At 48.4% G+C, this 16,011-nt stretch overlaps 1 long non-coding RNA gene across 2 annotated transcripts in view; it reads right to left on the bottom strand.

Annotated features, from left to right (window-relative positions):
* LOC119846197 overlaps positions 1-16,011 on the bottom strand; it is a 49,931-nt gene that overhangs the window by 24,541 nt on the left and 9,379 nt on the right. The window contains exons 2-5 of one of the 2 annotated variants that reach the window (XR_005289788.2): positions 12,190-12,355; positions 11,078-11,332; positions 10,484-10,570; positions 119-186 (exon numbers count right to left, since the gene is read on the bottom strand). This is a non-coding gene — a long non-coding RNA (uncharacterized LOC119846197). The remainder of the gene's footprint in view (positions 1-118; positions 187-10,483; positions 10,571-11,077; positions 11,333-12,189; positions 12,356-16,011) is intronic. The other variant, XR_005289789.2, reaches the window with a different exon arrangement.

The raw sequence follows: 16,011 nt of genomic DNA, 5'->3' as shown, positions 1-16,011 counted from the left end.
TTTCCCATGTGCTGGGGCATGAAGCAGTCAAGAAAATAACTGGACTACTTCTAATATTTGCCTTTGCCAAAGGTATCATTGCAAACCTAAAAGCCTGGCTTGGATTGTGGGCACTAACCTGAGCAGAAAACATTACCACTCCGGAGTGCAGTCTGGAGAGATCTGATCCAGCCCTCAAATGGGTGTCTAAAAATAGATACAAAGAAAAAGACCCAGGATCAGAATTTTCTCTATCACTCTTCCATTTTTCTCCCTAGACGAATGAGGAATATTCCTGTTTATCACTGTAAATTCGCACGTGCTGCATGATAAGCTCCATGTAGGAATTAATATCTTAGGAGAACTCCGCAGTTTGTCCTTTTGGCGAAATGGGCTGTTATTGCTGGCTCAGGTCAGCCTGATTTACCTTGTGCGGCGGTGATATGTGGGAATTTCAGCATAAGCCAAGGCCAGTGTATCTTGGCAGTTTGCTCCTGCCACTGGTTATTTAAAGTCCCCCATCAGCTTGCATGCCACAATGTTTCATCCATCTTCTGAAACAGATGCAGTTATTAACCTTTTTTTATCAGATGCCATTAGTGAACTATTGACGCCGCTCGTAAATTCAGCGAGCTGCTTGTGAAAAAGCACTGGGTGGTGATAACCCCAGCTTCCAGCTCTCTTCTCCATTCTTTGGGGGGGGGGTGGAGGGAGGGCACATAAAGTAATGTAATTTGCCCTTCTCATTTTTTCCTGTTTGTAATTCATTTCTTGAAATCAGATGAGATGGTTTAACAACATATAAAGTGGTTCCACGGGAACTGAGCTGCTTCTTTGCTCTGGAGAGGCAAGGTCCTGTCTTCTTTTCCATTCACACATCAAATCTTTTGAACAGTTAGCGTAGATGGAACCTAGCCATGTCTGTCACCTGGTTAAATCCCTGGACAGGGCAAGGCTGTAAAGTCCAGTGGTGGAGACAAAGCTGGATCCTATTCCTATCTACATTACAGCTGCCACTGGCCTGGTAACAGTATGGTTAATAGTTGCAGCACAGATGGAACCGAGGTGCCTGTAAAAGTCCCAGAGCCTTGGAGTGTCCAGCGCTTTAACCCGCCCCACAGGTGTAGCTAGATGCCATCTACACTACAATTCCTGGCCATTGTAACCAGCTCCTCTGGATCAGTCATTGGTGCAGTGTATACTGGCCATCGGAGGAGTCCACAGGAAGGTGGAAACCAGCCTCACCAAACTGGGACATAGGAGCAGTTTCCAGTTTAAAGCTGTTTTATTTATACAGCACCACAGGTGTGTATGGCCATGTTCCCAGCCCCACATTGCTCACTGCCCTGGTATTATACAATGGCATGTGCTTCCAGACCTGGCATCTGGTCCAGTGAGGGAGAGGCCTTCTCCTCTTTCTGTCTGCCTGTGAGACTTGAGGTGCTGACGCAACGGCATGCAGAGTTAACGTCCCTGGGCATGACCCTCCATTGCTCTCTCCAGTTCACAGGTCAAGGTAAAGGACAATGGGGAGCCTACGGTCTTGATCATGTGAAATCATGAGCCTTGATCATGTGAAAACTACACACTGCAGTATCTTCACTAAGATTTCTCTTCCTGTTAGTTACCACGTGTTAGCGAACACAAGGCAAGAACACACTTTTCCTCCTAGTGAAGACAAGGCCGAAGAGAGGACTCAGGGCCCTCTGGCAAACTCAGGGCCTGTCTATGCACAGCTGCCCCAGTTTAATTTAACCAGGTTTTTTAAACCAGGCTTATTCCGGGTTATTTTAAAACCACTGGGAACAGATTTAATCTATACTAAAATAAGACATTCTTAAACCAGAATAAGCGTGTCCACAGAGAGTGTTGCACCTGTTTAACTAAACTGGTGCAAGTTTGTCTGTAGACAAAGCCTACGGCCTGCTCTACATCTAAAACATAGGTGGGCCTAGCTACATTGCTTAGGCACAAGAGACCCCTGAGAGACGTAGTTAAGCCGACTTAAGCCCTGGTGTAGACACCACTAGGTCAATGGAAGAATTCTTCTGTCACCTTGCTACCACCTCTTGAGGGGGTGGATTTACCACAGCAATGGAAAAGCCCCTGCTGTTGTTGCAGCAAGCATCGACACTACAGAGCGCCATGGCAGCACCACAGCTTGTACTGTAGACAGAGCCTATTGTGCCATCAAAGCCAGCACAGACACAGGCCAAAAGTGAACCCGCTCTGGCACACAGGCATTGCCAGACTGGCTCAGACTAGGGTCCGTCCAGCCCAGTATCCTGCCTTTGACAGGAGCAGCACCAGATGCTTTTAGAGGAAGGCTCAAGAACCCCACAGCAGGCAGACGTGGGCTCATCTGCTCCCCAAAAAGATCTCATCCTACCCCTCAATAGTTAGAGATTGGTTTAAACCCTGCAGCAGGAGGGACTGTTCTGATCACCTAGTCTGACCTCCTGCAAAACACAGGCCAGAACCTCCCGCAGTGACACCTGCATCCAGCCCAGGGCTGCTGGTGGAGCTAGAGCCCAGCCATTAGAAAGATTCACCTAGTCTTGATCAAGCCACTCCTAAGGGCCAGAAACGTTCTGCCCCAGCGGCTGAAAGCCCTGGAGGAAGCCATCCCCCTGGGCTCTCCAGCCAGCACCAGAAGTGCCAGTAAAATCGTGAAAGCCAGCCAGAAAGCTTATCCAATGTGAACCAGAATTCTGATCCTTTTGCAAGTCACCCAGCGCTTGCGGTCACTGCTCCTTCCCTTTGCAGTGATGTGGAGACATGATGTTCTCTGTGTCCTCTCTGTTCTGCAGCACCGGAGAAAAATTAACAAGGGAAACCAGGCCCAGTTCTGCACTCAACAGCTGCTGTAGGCGACTGACTCTGGAGGGGATCCGTTGTCAATGACGCTACCTAGAGAAGTTCACCTCAGCTTTGGACTGGAACTGGGAAAACCAGTTTGGCTGAGCTCAGCAGCAGCAGGGTCTGAACACCAAACTCCAGCCCTCCCCTGGGGTCTGGAAACAATGCACTTCCCCTCACCACCTGTGCCAAAATGCCACCAGAGAACCTGTGATCACGAGACCCCTGGCGCTGAGTTAGTCACTGGTCTCTCTGACCCAAACCTCAGAACCACTTAGGTCTGGCCCGACGCTGGTGTGAATGTAACCCAGCTGGAATGTGGGTGCATGCCAGTGCAGCACCTACACAGCCTCTGCTCTTAGCATCTAATCTCTTGCTGTACTGGGGTCAGAGCACAGAGGTTTATGATACGTGTGCAGTCACAACTTCCCTATTCGATATTCCGTCTGAGAAAATAAAGCATCACTGTCCTATTAATTATGTGAGCTACGGAGCAATTTTTTTCCCAGAGTCACCTACTGGCTCACATATTAGTCCTACAGGCAGCTTAGCTAGTAGCGTAGCAACAGGGTGACCTGGTGCTCCATTCAGCTTTGCACGTTGTATTAGCCACACTGGACTCTCTCCATCTCTGCCCATTGCTCCGTGTTGCTGAGCCCCTCATTAGTACAATTAATAAGCCACTTCTGTCAGTTCAATCAAACGCCCGGCTCGAGAGCAGCAAAAGGCTTTGGCAGATCAAGTGGGGAGATTCTGGGTAGCACTGGGAAGTTGTAGGAAACCTTTCATCTCCCACAAGGAACTGAACAAGAATGGAATTGTGGGACTGGGATTCTCTCAGGTCATGTTTATTGATCGCCGGCTCGTTAGTATAATAAATCAGATCCCCTGTCATTTTGAATAAAGTCCCAGGTTCACTGGAAGGAACTTGGCAGAACACCTTGATATGATTAGTGATGATGTGGACAAAGCCCTATGGAAGATGGTGTCTTGGCCTGAGCGCGCACACATGGATGCACACGCACACTCGCTCTCTGTGCGCCAGCCTGCTGGAAGGCCTTGCCTTGGGTGGCTTGGTTCATTCCAGGGCAGGCCCTCAAAGGAGCACCCCATGCTGGAGGAGCACACAGAGATGGTGAGGGGAGCTGTGCCCCGATACAAGGGCATGGCAGCGTTTCTCAGACACATGCCGACATTTTAGGAACATGCCTCCAAGCACCAAACCAACTCTTCAAGCTTCCCAGACCAAGCACCAAATTCACGGCCACACCAAAGCCACAGCGCATTTGAACAGACTGAGTGCTGTGTTTTCTCTGCCCCTGAAGTCCTTGGGGCAGCTCCCACATACAGCACTTCCTTCTGCCCATCACATGCAGTGCCCCTGGGGGGGTGGAGCTGAAAAATCTGTTCCAGTGGGATGTAGGATCACAGTAGGACCTTGGCTTTGTGGCTTCTAAGAGCGGTAGTGTCAGCCACTGGCCTTGGACTCAGGCGCTCTGGGTTCTGTTTTTGGCTCTTCCACTGATCTGCTGCATGACTTTGGACAAGTCACTTTCCCTTTGCCGTGTCTCTTTAGATTGTGAGTGCCCCATGGCAGGGATTGTCTCGTGCTCCCTTTGTGTACAGCACCTACGACGATATGGCCTCATTCTCCACTGGGACCTGCAGATGCTATTGTACTGGAGATAATGCTAGTAATAATGGATACCTCTCCTTACTACTGGCACCAGAGAACCACAGTTTGGTCTTATTGTGCGAGAAATCCATTTTCTGCCTTTGCTCTGCTTCCCACGGCTCTGAATTGACTGCTGAGATTCCTGCACTGTGCTTACACAGAGCAAATACGGCAGAGGGAATCTCTCCCCTGCACACAGCCCCAGCTAGCTGTGCCTCATTGCTCTCACTGCTCATCACAGCTCACCCGCTTATTTCTTTGCTGCCTCAGGGCACTAACTGGCCCCCAGCTGTCCTCAGGTCTCGTCTCTCATCCTTCCTAAGGACCCAATTTTGCAAAATTCTCCTTTGCCTCTTTGGGACTTTTGCCTAAGCGAAGATGGCAAGATTGGATAAACTAATTCCTTACCTAGCCACGATTCAGGAAAGTTTTTAAGCACACACTTAAGTTGATCCCTATTCGGGACAGCACTTAAGCATGAAGTCCCACTGAGTTAAGTACCTGCTGAAGCGCGGTCCTGGATCAAGGACTCTAGATTGCCAAGAGACTGAAGTCCGTTCCAAGCCAGCATCACAGTCTGGTTCAGACACATTGATGGATGAACTACCGAATGCTCCAGGGCTTGGTTGGAGGAAACACCCAGAAATGCTCTTTGCAAAACCAGGCTGGCTCCATGGTGGGGTTTGGGACCCATCCACTCCCTGCACCAACAGGGAGAGCAGAGACAGTGCCAAAATGGAAAACAATAAGGGGGAAATGACCCAGGAGAGGTTTGGTTTGAATTCCAGGCCCACGTCCAAGTTGCTCTTATTTTATCTGAACCAGGTAAGCGTCCACGCCAAGGCCAAGAAGTGTAAGAGTGAGACTTTGTGCTAGTTCATCCTGTGGCTATCAGAACAATGTCAGTCATGCCAAAGCACAGGTGCCACCACAGGTCAGGGCAAATGATGGACCAGGTTACAGCCCAGTTCCAGCTCCTTTGCTGCCAGCTGCATGGTGCTGCACTGTCGTTATTTATTATCTCTGCATTTTATCCGCAGCCTGAGACCAGGACTGCAGAAGACTGAGGCCCACGTCAGAGATGCCTCTTCCACCCACTAACCCCAACCTGCCCCAAGCTGAGGTTTTACCCTGAGAAGGCAGAAGAGTGAGACACCCTATGAAGTTCATTAGGAACATAGCTATTACTATGGATTTTATGTGGCAGGTGCCCAGATACTATGGTGATGGGCAGCACTATAAGACCCTATGATAGAAACCACTGGGTCCAGAGATCTGTCTTTCCAGCACTATCATCTCCAGCATTTGGGGGAGGCTCCCTGCCATATTTCACACATCTATTTCAGCTCCAGCCTCAGCTGAGAGAGGCAAGAAAGGTGCAAAAGTTGACCCAGCCTCCCGCCTGGCCCTGCCTGTGAATTGCTCCCCCTGACCTGTGGGTGTAAAGATTCATCTGGTACGGGAATTCTCCAGATGTGGGAGTCACTGGAAGCAGGAGGCAGCTGCTGCCAATGTCTGAGTGTTGGTGGAGGAAAATGTCAGTGAAGTGGGCACTTGGGCACTGCAGCTTGTGAATTGCCAGGTCAGGTCAAGGAGCTTTCCTTTGGCCGGGGAAGAGGAATGCCCCTCCCAGCAAAGCAAGCCCAGCTCTGCTGCGCTCAGAGAACTACACCCATTTTGAACAAGCCTCGCAAGTTTGTCTGGCTCTGAGCAGCAGCAGCAGCAGAAGGGACAGGGTTAGAGAGCAAACCTGCTGTTCCCTGGCTAAGGCTTAGCCCTGTGGTAGTGCCGCCCACATTCTCCAGAAGGGCAGGCTGAGGCCCAGAGAGGGGTAGGAGGAGCAGAAGCTATCAGGCCAGCACTGTGTGTGCTGCCCTGTCCTTTGGCAGATAATGGATATGGCTTCTGTTGTTGCCTTCCACCCTGCAAACCCCACGCTCTGTTTTGCTGAACTTTGCTCCAGCTTTTACGTCAGTTAGGAAGGTGCAGCCTTTGGATCCCGTTCCAGGTTCAGGCGACTTCAAACCACAGATCCTGCTGCCTTAGAGGCTGCCGACAGAACTCTCCTTGGCTTCCTCGGGACCAGGATCAGGGCCAGTAGGATTAATGCCTTTTGCTAACAAAAAAAAACCCAAAAAACCCACCTTTGTTTGCAGTTAAGATTAAATGCTCTTTTCCCTGAAACAACCAGTCCCACACGCCCTCACCCACAACCTGTCAGAAGAGGGGCTAGTGTCTGAAACACATCTCAATGCATCCCCAACAAATCCTAAACCGCAGGGTCTGCCTCAGCACAGCTGAGACATTTGGAGGGCTTGCAGTCATTGTATCCCTACACTGAGACCTTCAGACTGGGGCAAATGGGGAAAGAGAGACTATTATCCAAAGAGCAAAGCCCTGGGCTGGGCATGTCTCCCTTGAACTAGGCTCCTTCCCGTGCCAGATCCTTCGATGAATGATGATCCTGTGATGAAACCACAGTTCGTTGCTATGGAAATGATTGTGATGTCACCAATCCAACATTCTGACTTCAATGCAGGATCCAATCAAAAGAGCAGATTTGGGGAGGAAGGGGTAGGATAGGGCCATTTCTGAAGTCCAAAATCATCTTTGATAACGAGGAAGAAGGCACATGGCAACAACCTGGTAGGTCAAAAACACAATCCCATGTGTCAGAGGATGAATGCCTCTCAAAAACACAGAACATGGGTCAGTGTACGGAAGTCTAAAAAGTACTGTAAAATAAACTTTAAAAGATGCTTTGCTCTGATTTGGAGCTGAAAATGCAAATTTTAATGAAAGGGGTTTTTCAATTTTTAAAGACTAATTTCCTGAAGTGCCACTGAATTTAAATATCATTTAAAGATTACAAAATAATAGCCATGTTTTACTGTTAAATTTATCACTGTATTTGGCCTCAGTACTGGGATAAATATTAAATTGTTCCTGATTTATTGCTCATAAAATCTAATTTAGGGAGATCGTTAATGCTTAATTTCATAGTCTCTGAAGAGGGCCGTCCCTACCATTAAAAATAACTAGACCATTAACTCAGAGCCGCCTGTTTGTTTAAGAGGGAAAAAATATCCTCCTCCAGCGGACACCATACCCTCTCAGAGCAGGCCTGGGGGGAAGGGAAGGGGTGTATGTCTGGCGTCCTCACAGCCTCACCTGTGTCTGTGCCCAGAGAGTGGAGGTTTGCATGTGGGATCATGGGCACTCTGACGGTGCTGGCTGTAGCACCCTGGACACTGAAGGTTCTGCAACACGGAGAAGGCTGCAGGCTTAACCTGTTCCTAGAGGGGAATTCCTGACACCGCTGGGCTGATGGACCATTGGCTCAGTAACTGGGGGGATATAGAGCTGGAAGGCACTGGAGGCTCAGAGGGTGAGGTGGGCGGAGGAACAAACCTGTGCAGAAGACCCCTCCCACTGTATATGTGTGCCAAGTCCCACCCTGTGTGCAAACAGAGGATTAAAGGTACATGGGGTAGAAAAGTAACAGACTATGGCCTGGTCTACACTAGATAATTAGATTGGTTCAACTACATCAGTCAGGGGAGTGATAATCCACTCCCTGCGTGGTACTGTTAAGCTGACCTAAGTCCCCACACAGACAGCGCTAGCTCGTCAGAAGAGTTCTTCCATCAACCTAGCTACTATCCCTCGGGGAGGTGGGTTACCCACGCAATGGGAGAGCCCCTCCCAGCAGTGTAGTGGCGTCTGCACTGAAGCACTACAGCTGCACATCTGCAGCCAGTGCAGCGTTTTGCGTGTAGACAAGCCCCATGCGCGTCTGTGACTGGGGCCATGAAAACAGGCGAGGCAGCGTAGCTGAAGCAGCGCCCTGTGACAAGCACTTTGTCCCCCCATGTCCAGGACCAATGCAGTTTATTGCTAAGCCTTTTTGCTGGGGGAGATGCTCTGCTTTTAGATGCCTTTCTTCAGTATGTTGTTGCCAGCACTGGTGCCTTTTGGAAAAATGCTGGACCATATTCTTCCCTGGTACAACTCCATTGATTCGAGCTGACGCTGGTCAGTGAATTCCAAGCACTCGAGGAAGTGAACATACTTCATTCCTGGAGTGGGAGACCATACCTCTGCAAACCCTAAGCTGGGCTCCAAAGCTCCAGCTGACACTTGCATGTTGCAATGATCCTCTGGGAAAAGCAGCCCCGGAACTCCATTGGGAACATTGTGCCCTGGAGCAGTGGTTAGTCACTGCTGAGGGCTGGGCGGTGCTAGTCACAGAAAGGGATTCCAGTGGCTAGGTCATTAGCCAGAGAAAATAATAGAGGCTAGAGGATTTGAGACTGTCACGTTTAATTTAAGATACAGTGAATGACAGTGAGCAAACACAGATTCATAGATACCAAGGTCAGAAGGGACCATTATGATCATCTAGTCCGACCTCTTGCACAACGCAGGCCACAGAATCTCACCCACCCACTCCTGCGATAAACCTCTCACCTATGTCTGAGCTATTGAAGTCCTCAAATCATGGTATAAAGACTTCAAGGTGTAGAGAATCCTCCAGCAAGTGACCCATGCCCCATGCTACAGAGGAAGGTAAAAAACCCCCAGGACCTTTTCCAATCTGCCCTGGAGGAAAATTCCTTCCCGACCCCAAATATGGTGATCAGTTGAACCCTGAGCATATGGGCAACATTTGAGAGATTAGATCAATGCAGATATTGTAAAGCATATTGATGTCAGCAGGTGGGTGGCTTGTGTACAAGAAGCTAAGCTAAAATCAGGAAAGGTCGAGGAATAGACTTGGGACATAGCAGGAAAATGAGCAAGGCAGGTTGATTCCTTCATAACCTCTCGTTCATTACAGGTAATTACTGCTAATAATATACACGTTCATCCCAAAGGATCCAAATCAACATACAAACTATGCACAGGAATCAATGGCCCACCACTGAAATGTAGACCCTACTGGGCTGGAAGCTGAAAGCTGATTAACAGCATACAGGGTACACAACCATTTGGCACAAGAAGTGAAAAAGAATACCAGATATCTATTCTAAACTACAATTCTGCCTTCCTCAGTCTCACTAATATCAGCATCTGACCGGAACACAACACTCCAACTGTTGCAGCAAATGCCAGGGAAACTTTCTTGCCCACAAATGTCAGGACCTCAGGTTTGCATCCAGCTGAAAAAAGTGTGCTTCAAATTAGTCACAAGCTTCTGTACTGTAAAGAAACCTACATGCATGTGTAGAGACACACACACCACTGCTGCATATATTACTGAGTCCAGACATTTCAGGCACTGGGATGTTTTTATTCTGTAACCTTTAAACCAAATTTCATTCTTAAAAGTCCCAGGATCAGAAGTGGAGATAATACAAATTTCATATTTTGGTGCTGTTTTTAATTAAAAGAGGTTTCAGAGTAGCAGCCGTGTTAGTCTGTATTCGCAAAAAAGAAAAGGAGTACTTGTGGCATCTTAGAGACTAACAAATTTATTTGAGCATAAGCTTTTGTGAGCTAAAAGAGTTACCTGGCTCCCCTGCCAGGCACTTGCCACTTCTCAGACATGTAGGTTCTTTTCACTGAACTTTGCTATTTTGCGTCAAAGGGCTGTTTGCAGGCTCTGTGGATGATGGAAAGTGCTTTCTCTAACTTTCATCATAATGGGCATAGCAATAAACTAGGCCAGTATGGGGCAGCTGCTGTCTGCATGGCCTCACTCACCCCACCAACTTTAGCATGCTACTGTCATCTAGTGGTGCTCAGAGGAATGGAGAAGTGTCAAGTACAACAAATACTTCATTTTCTGTGTTTGATTTGGCTCCAGAGGGCTGAGAGTATAAATCCCCACAGCCAAAGAAATTCAAACTCACATATTTCCTATAGGAGCCTACCTTAGCCTCCTTGGGCACAGACAGGTGACTGCATGGCCGCTGTTAACTGGAATGTGTCCATGGCCAGTGTTCTTTCATGCAAAGTATCACTTACCTCCTAGTAGCAGCTTCCCCAGGTGTGACTGGCTTCATGCATTAGCTATCGATGTGAGACTATGTCCAACAATACTCCAGGGCAGTGCTGTGGGGAGTCCATAGAGAGTCACAGAGTTTAAGGGCAGGAGAGATCAGCAGATCCTCTAGTCTGACCTCCTGTACATCACCAGCCACCAGCACCCACTAAACCCCGCAAGCGTCTCATCTGACAAGAGCCTCAGTAAACCAGCAGCCCTCACTAGAGCTGGCTGAATAAAAAGCATCAAGGCCAAGATTTCCTAAAGTGACCAGTGGATTGGAAGTCTCAGTTTTTGTGTCCAGCCTGAGACATCTGAAAGGGATCAAATTTCAAGCAAGTGCTGAGCACCCACCACTGAAAAACCCCGTAAGATGCCCGGAGCTGGTAGCTGCTCCTGGAAATCTTGGCCTAAATAACTAATTTGATGAGTGTCCCTATTAAAACATTCCACAAGCCCTTCTTTCCATCACCTGCCCAGCTCTTCTAACCCAGCTCGCTTATCAGTTAGGGTGGAGATTTCGGTGACCCTCAGGAGTCTGCCCCTTCCCAAGCATGAATGTGGGCGGTGTGTACCTCCTGAGGTGATGGCTGCTCACTCAGAGCTCCTTCTTGTGTGTAGCTAGAATGCACATTCCTCATTCAAAGTGCACATCCTGAGTGGAGGCAGGAAAGCGAGCCGTGTTCAGGTCAGTTGGAAGGTCTCTTTCCACGGCACCCTAGGTGTTGGGTCCCCCATGTGGGTTCGCCTTATAACCTTGACAGTTCCCCCACTTGTCACAAAGGAAGTGGGCCCACCACCGATCTGACACCAGTGTGTCTGACAGCAGCCTGGATCAAAGGGAGAATGGAGGTCAGCAGGATCTCACACAAACAGGGACTTCAAGGACCCTGGGTGTGGAAAGTCACACAGATGGCAGCTCCCACTTTTAAAAAATGTGACGAGGGACACAAACAATCCTCCAAATCCAGCAACGGATGCCTCCTGATCCCTTTTCCATCCATCCCCCACCACAGTAGGCTGGAGCCAGAGCAGAGGGAAGCCAGGAAGGTGCAACTGGAGCAGAGGCAGGGGAAGCAGGACACCCAGTGCGTCTCAGTGGGACCAAGCCAGGCCCAGAGCAAAGGCAGAGATGGGCTGCCAGGGGGCTTCAGTGCAGCCTTGTCTGTCATTCCAACTGGCCAAGGCAGGCAGCAAGATGCACGTTCATGAAGGGCCCCATAGAACAGCTGGGGGCAGAGGTGCAACCATGGACAGACTGTGACAAGAGTGCCCTGCACAAGGGAGATGCCAATAGATATGCGCACAGGTCAATACCGGCAACAGCACAAACACTTGAGGGGATCAGGAGTGAAAAAGCAAGAACCCTGGGCCACAGTGACACAGGGGCAGGGAACAGTCATGGGGTGGAACAAAGGGGTCAGTTGAACTTCTGACCAACTATTTAAAAGGGCCAACTCTTCACAACACCACCCTAGAGCAGTGGTTTCGCAGTTATCAGACCAGATCCTCACCTGATGTGAACTGCTGTAGCTCTGTCAACTTCCTTAGAGCTACACTGATCACACCAGCTGAGCATCTGGCCCAGCAGGGCGCTAACCAACATCTCTAAGGGCAGCGCATATGCCGCCTTTGGATGTAAAAACCAAGTCCCCTCCTAGGGGATACATACCTCTGAAATACATACCTCATTCACATCACTGTAAATCAGGAGTCACTCCACTGAAGCCAACGGAGTGCACCAGTGTCAGTGCGAGCGGAGAATCAGACTCTCGGTTTCTGTCTGGTTACTTCCATGGCCCCACACCACAGGCACTCACAGTGTCACGGTATTCATCCTCTCAATGGCCCTCCTAGGTCAAGAAGGAGCATTATCCCCACATTACAGGGGGGAAACTGAGGCAGGCGCTTCAGAGCTGGATCTAGAGTGTGGCTCTAACACAGACACCTTCACGAAAGGGCTGGATCTCCACACGTACTCAGCTCCCATTGAGAATAACGAATAGCTGAGTGGGTGCATGGCTCAAGGTTACACAGGGAGCCTGCAGCAAAGCCAGCAGCTGCTGCCCAAGGTGCAGCTCTGTCCCTTAACACTGCGCAGTCACAGAGCTTTCTAGGCTGGGTCCCTCTCGGGTGAGGTTACGGTTATCTTAGGGGATGTCTACACTACACAATTATACAAAAAGAAAAGGGGTACTTGTGGCACCTTAGAGACTAACAAATTTATTTGAGCATAAGCTTTCGTGAGCTACAGCTCACTTCATCGGATGCATTTGGTGGAAAATACAAAGGGGAGATTGATATACACACACAGAGAACATGAAACAATGGGTTTATCATACACACTGTAAGGAGAGTGATCACTTAAGATAAGCCATCACCAGCAGCAGGGGGGGGAAAGGAGGAAAACCTTTCATGGTGACAAGCAAGGTAGGCTAATTCCAGCAGTTAACAAGAATATCAGAGGAACAGTGGGGGGTGGGGTGGGAGGGAGAAATACCATGGGGAAATAGTTTTACTTTGTGTAATGACTCATCTGTTCCCAGTCTCTATTCAAGCCTAAGTTAATTGTATCCAGTTTGCAAATTAATTCCAATTCAGCAGTCTCTCGTTGGAGTCTGTTTTTGAAGCTTTTTTGTTGAAGAATAGCCACTCTCAGGTCTGTAATCGAGTGACCAGAGAGATTGAAGTGTTCTCCGACTGGTTTTTGAATATTATAATTCTTGACGTCTGATTTGTGTCCATTTATTCTTTTAGGTAGAGACTGTCCAGTTTGGCCAATGTACATGGCAGAGGGGCATTGCTGGCACATGATGGCATATATCACATCGGTAAATGCGCAGGTGAATGAGCCTCTGATAGTGTGGCTGATGTGATTAGGCCCTATGATGGTATCCCCTGAATAGATAAGTGGGCAGAGTTGGCAACGGGCTTTGTTGCAAGGATAGGTTCCTGGGTTAGTGGTTCTGTTGTGTTGTGTGTGGTTGCTGGTAAGTATTTGCTTCAGATTGGGGGGCTGTCTGTAAGCAAGGACTGGCCTGTCTCCCAAGATCTGTGAGAGTGATGGGTTGTCCTTCAGGATAGATTGTAGATCCTTGATGATGCGTTGGAGAGGTTTTAGTTGGGGGCTGAAGGCGATGGCTAGTGGCGTTCTGTTGTTTTCTTTGTTGGGCCTGTCCTGTAGTAGGTGACTTCTGGGTACTCTTCTGGCTCTGTCCATCTGTTTCTTCACTTCAGCAGGTGGGTATTGTAGTTGTAAGAATGCATGATAGAGATCTTGTAGGTGTTTGTCTCTGTCTGAGGGGTTGGAGCCAATGCGGTTATATCGTAGAGCTTGGCTGTAGACAATGGATCATGTGGTATGATCTGGATGAAAGCTAGAGGCATGTAGGTAGGAATAGCGGTCAGTAGGTTTCCGATATAGGGTGGTGTTTATGTGACCATCGCTTATTAGCACCGTAGTGTCCAGGAAGTGGGTCTCTTGTGTGGACTGGTCCAGGCTGAGGTTGATGGTGGGATGGAAATTGTTGAAAGCATGGTGGAATTCCTCAAGGGCTTCTTTTCCATGGGTCCAGATGATGAAGATGTCATCAATGTAGCACAAGTAGAGTAGGGGCATTAGAGGACGAGAGCTGAGGAAGCGTTTTTCTAAGTCAGCCATAAAAATGTTTGCATACTGTGGGGCCATGCAGGTACCCATCACAGTGCTGCTGATTTGAAGGTATACATTGTCCCCAAATGTGAAATAGTTATGGGTGAGGACAAAATCACAAAGTTCAGCCACCAGGTTAGCCGTGACATTATCGAGGATACTGTTCCTGACGGCTTGTAGTCCATCTTTGTGTGGAGTGTTGGTGTAGAGGCTTCTACATCCATAGTGGCTAGGATGGTGTTTTTAGGAAGATCACCAATGGATTGTAGTTTCCTCAGGAAGTCAGTGGTGTTTCGAAGATAGCTGGGAGTGCTGGTAACGTGGGGCCTGAGGAGGGAGTCTACATAGCCAGACAATCCTGCTGTCAGGGTGCCAATGCCTGAGATGATGTGGCATCCAGGATTTCCAGGTTTATGGATCTTGGGTAGCAGATAGAATACCCCAGGTCGGGGTTCTAGGGGTGTGTCTGTGCGGATTTGTTCTTGTGCTTTTTCAGGGAGTTTCTTAAGCAAATGCTGTAGTTTCTTTTGGTAACTCTCAGTGAGATCAGAGGGTAGATTTCATCCAGATCATACCACACAATCCATTGTCTACAGCCAAGCTCTATGATATAACCGCATTTGCTCCAACCCCTCAGACAGAGACAAACACCTACAAGATCTCTATCATGCATTCCTACAACTACAATACCCACCTGCTGAAGTGAAGAAACAGATTGACAGAGCCAGAAGAGTACCCAGAAGTCACCTACTACAGGACAGGCCCAACAAAGAAAATAACAGAATGCCACTAGCCATCACCTTCAGCCCCCAACTAAAACCTCTTCAACGCATCATCAAGGATCTACAACCTATCCTGAAGGACGACCCATCACTCTCACAGATCTTGGGAGACAGGCCAGTCCTTGCTTACAGACAGCCCCCCAATCTGAAGTAAATACTCACCAGCAACCACACACCACACAACAGAACCACTAACCCAGGAACCTATCCTTGCAACAAAGCCCATTGCCAACTCTGTCCACATATCTATTCAGGGGACACCATCATAGGGCCTAATCACATCAGCCACACTATCAGAGGCTCGTTCACCTGCGCATCGACCAATGTGATATATGCCATCATGTGCCAGCAATGCCCCTCTGCCATGTACATTGGTCAAACTGGACAGTCTCTACCTAAAAGAATAAATGGACACAAATCAGACGTCAAGAATTATAACATTCAAAAACCAGTCGGAGAACACTTCAATCTCTCTGGTCACTCGATTACAGACCTGAGAGTGGCTATTCTTCAACAAAAAAACTTAAGAAACAGACTCCAACGAGAGACTGCTGAATTGGAATTAATTTGCAAACTGGATACAATTAACTTAGGCTTGAATAGAGACTGGGAACAGATGAGTCATTACACAAAGTAAAACTATTTCCCCATGTTATTTCTCCCCCCCACCCCACCTCCCACTGTTCCTCAGATGTTCTTGTTAACTGCTGGAAATGGCCTACCTTGCTTGTCACCATGAAAGGTTTTCCTCCTTCCCCCCCCCGCTGCTGGTGATGGCTCATCTTAAGTGATCACTCTCATTACAGTGTGTATGATAAACCCATTGTTTCATGTTCTCTGTGTGTGTATATCAATCTCCCCTTTGTATTTTCCACCAAATGCATCCGATGAAGTGAGCTGTAGCTCACAAAGCTTATGCTCAAATAAACTTGTTAGTCTCTAAGGTGCCACAAGTACTCCTTTTCTTTTTGCGAATTCAGACTAACATGGCTGCTACTCTTAAAAATACACAATTATGTCAACCTAAGTTATGTCAACGTCCAGCCACCGTAGTCATTAAATCACGGTTGCACGT

This window comes from Dermochelys coriacea, chromosome 21 (genome assembly GCF_009764565.3).
Source record: "Dermochelys coriacea isolate rDerCor1 chromosome 21, rDerCor1.pri.v4, whole genome shotgun sequence".
Taxonomy (NCBI): domain Eukaryota; kingdom Metazoa; phylum Chordata; order Testudines; family Dermochelyidae; genus Dermochelys; species Dermochelys coriacea.
This window is presented reverse-complemented; position numbering and strand designations above follow the sequence as displayed.